We start from the raw sequence: 3,365 nt of genomic DNA, 5'->3' as shown, positions 1-3,365 counted from the left end.
TGGGTTAAAAACAACCCAATTTGGGTTGTTTTGGTAACCCAGCGCTGGGTAAAAAAGGGACTAACCCAACGCTGGGTTATTTTGACCCAACAAGTTGGGTTACACGTTTAACCCAGCATGCTGGGTTGTGATTTTTAACCCAACTATTAGTTAAAAATGACTACACTGCTGGGTTGAATGTAACCCAAAATGGGTCAGAAATTTAATCTAGTAACTTTGGTGATTAAAATTACTAAAATAAAAACAATTCTACAGCAATACATACTTCAGTAATGGAATTTTATTTATGACAAAACATGTTAAAAATGTGTCCATATGAATTTTAGACATTTTTCCCATCTCCACCTCAGCATTAAGACAATTTCTATTAAAATGTATCAAACTGTATCACAGAAACACTGTGACTGAAGTCAGTAACAATGCATCAGACTGAAGTCAGACAAATTAACTTTAGAAAAACACAATTTGAAATATGAAAACTTTTCATAACATTTACATCATGCATAAACATAAATATATCCTGAGATATACAGGAATCATCAGTAAGAATCAGTTGCAATGTAATTGCAGAGTACAGGAAAAATAAAAGTATGTAGAAGTAATAATGAAAAAGCATCTAACTGACTGAAGTCAGAAAGATTAACTTTAAAATACAAATTTGTGCATAAACATTAACATATCCTGATATATATATAAATCATCAACTGAAAAAATATGTAGAAGTAATAATGAAACGGCATCAAACTGACTGAAAAAACAAACAAAAAAAAAAACTTAAGAAAATACAAATTTAAGATTAGGAAAAAATAGGAAAACATTTTATAACTTTCCCATTAACAATTATGTGCAAACATCAATATATCCTGAGATATAAAGTGACTGAAGTCAAATTTACTTCCAAGAAAATATGTATTTAAAATATGAAAACATTTCAAACGTCCACTGCAGCAAGTAATGTACTTTGCTCAAATGCTGTGCCATTTATTATAGCAAAGGGTTGAAAGCAGTGGTTGTCTCCAAGCATGAGAACATAAGAAAATTCAATGGACTCTTCTGAACGAAGGTACTCAGCCATATTGGTCCCAATCTGAAAAAAGGAAAAATAAATAAAAAAGAAATGGTATAGATTCATTAGGAACTCAAAAATGTGTAAAAGTTAAATATCCTTAGAGCTACCTTCAGAACACCTAAAAAACCTTTAGGAGCATTAAAGACCATAACACACCAAGCTATCAGCATTAGTTAACCACTGACCATGGCCTTAGCACTATGCTTAGAAAATGTCCGTCGAACATGCTTAGTTTCAAGCCTCCTTTAGCCTGAGCTAAGATCAGACATTCCCGCCTGCATCAAACCATTTACAGGATTAAAGAAATTACATGTTCGTAGTAAATTAACATCGTTTGCTGTCGAATGTACAACTAAGTCAAACGAATTGAACGAAATGTACCTTACAAGCAGAGCGTGAAATTTATGTGGATGTGCTGACAAAATCAAATTAGTTAAGTAAACTCCGCTATATCAAAACCGCATCTAACACAGTAAATCATTAATAATAAACAAAGTAGACTTAACATATACAAAAGTAATATTTAAAAATTTTACGTTATCCTTTCCAAGCTCCTTCCGATGACGATGTCACGCGCGCTTTCCCGTCCACTGAGCAAGAGATCGGCCGTCGCTTAGTCGTTAGGTAATCTCAGTTCAACTGACCGAAAGCCTAAAATTTGCGTGTATATATATTATACAGTAAAGCAAATGTTTTATTTATTATGAACATTGTTAAATACACACTGAATAACTTACGTTTCAGACAGAATTTCACTGGCTTCCCTCTAAAGACGGCGCAAAACTCCGTCAACTCTCGCTGATGTCCCTGGATGTTGACGTGACGTGCGTGCTCTCTTTCACGTCCGCGTTCCCAACCCAGCACTGCTGGGTTATAGATCAAGACCGATTTTCAACCCAAATTGGGTTAAATCAACCCAACTTTGTTACCCAGCAGTCTCAACCCAGCATTTGGGTTGAAAAAACAACCCAGCGTTTTTTAGAGTGTATGCTTCCGGTCTCTGTAGCAATCGCAAGCGTAAACATCCCATACAGTGTTTGACAATGTACCGCACAGTGTTTTTTCTCTGTGTGATTTATCTTATATTCATATTCGACTTATATTTTCAATTTATGATGGGTTCATCGGAACGTAGCCCCATCATAAGCTGAGGAGGGGGGGGGCTGTAGATGAAGGACAGGTGAGAATAACAACCGAATAATCACAAAGGACTCAGGGTAGCAAGTAACGGGTGGGGGTGGTCAGATACAGAAAAACACTAAGGGAAAGTAAAACAAGGAAAACTGAACATACTACAAACAGAGAAGCAAGAACAAGGGACTATAACCAAAACACACGATAATCCAAGAAAAAACACAAAATAAATGTTAAATAACAACTAGCTGAGTTTTGAACCCACAACAAAGGGGGAATCAGGACAGTGGCCAACAACTTAGGTCATTAAGCCACACAGCACTAGGGTCATAGCACATGGGAGGGTCAGTAAGCCCTGCTGGCCAAACTGGGAGAAGACGCATGGCACAGAGCCGGACGGGCACCGATCCTGACGCTCTGCTGTTTGTGCATATAGAGTAAACCATTTCATCAACTGCAGTCTCCGCCATTGTTTGACGGTGTTTGATACCAACTGCAGAAGCATAGAGGCTGTATACCTTATTCCAATATGAATAAGAAGATCAGTAGATATGCCTGCGTATCTATGTATTCTCTATTATATGTATGAGGACCATCCCAAATATATATTCAGAACCTGTTTGTTGCCTCCATCTGATAATAGCCCAAGGCTGAAAATACCCAGAGCCTTAAAATAAATTTTACACTTAAAAATGTGAAAAATGTGAAGGTGTGACCATGCGTTGGAGAGCAGCATAAATGTTCCTGCACAAAATGTGCTCTGTGTTCTCAGAGTTTGCCTGTTCCTCCTGTGTTTATGCTGGTTTCTTCCCATAGTCAATAACGTTTGCGTAGGTGAATTTCTGAATTACTCATAGAATTGAGTGATCACAGAGTGCGTGCCCTGTGATGGACTGGCATCCCCTGCAAGGTGTCCGTTTGCTCATGCCCACCCTATGCTTTCTGGGATAGGCTCCAGGAACACCACCACCCTGCACTGCATAAGAACCTGCCTGTAACACCTTAAGTGTTTGTCCATTCGTCCATTTTCTATATCCACTTGTCTTATTCTGGGTTGCCAGGGGTCCAGAGCCTATCCGGGAGGTCACCGCGGAGAACAGCCCAGAATGGGGCACCAACCAATCACAGGGCACGTTCACACACGCAATTTGGCAACACCAAT

At 38.4% G+C, this 3,365-nt stretch overlaps 1 long non-coding RNA gene across 1 annotated transcript; it reads right to left on the bottom strand.

The window, feature by feature from the left end:
• Positions 1-265: 265 nt before the first annotated feature.
• Positions 266-2,056, bottom strand: LOC140578694 (uncharacterized). Its single transcript, XR_011982960.1, has 2 exons — positions 1,606-2,056; positions 266-1,087 (listed from the first exon to the last, which is right to left on the bottom strand). It is a non-coding gene; the product is annotated as an uncharacterized lncRNA (long non-coding RNA).
• Between the last annotated feature and the right edge of the window lie 1,309 nt (positions 2,057-3,365).

This window comes from Paramormyrops kingsleyae, chromosome 16 (assembly GCF_048594095.1).
Source record: "Paramormyrops kingsleyae isolate MSU_618 chromosome 16, PKINGS_0.4, whole genome shotgun sequence".
NCBI classification, from domain to species: Eukaryota; Metazoa; Chordata; class Actinopteri; order Osteoglossiformes; family Mormyridae; genus Paramormyrops; species Paramormyrops kingsleyae.
This window is presented reverse-complemented; position numbering and strand designations above follow the sequence as displayed.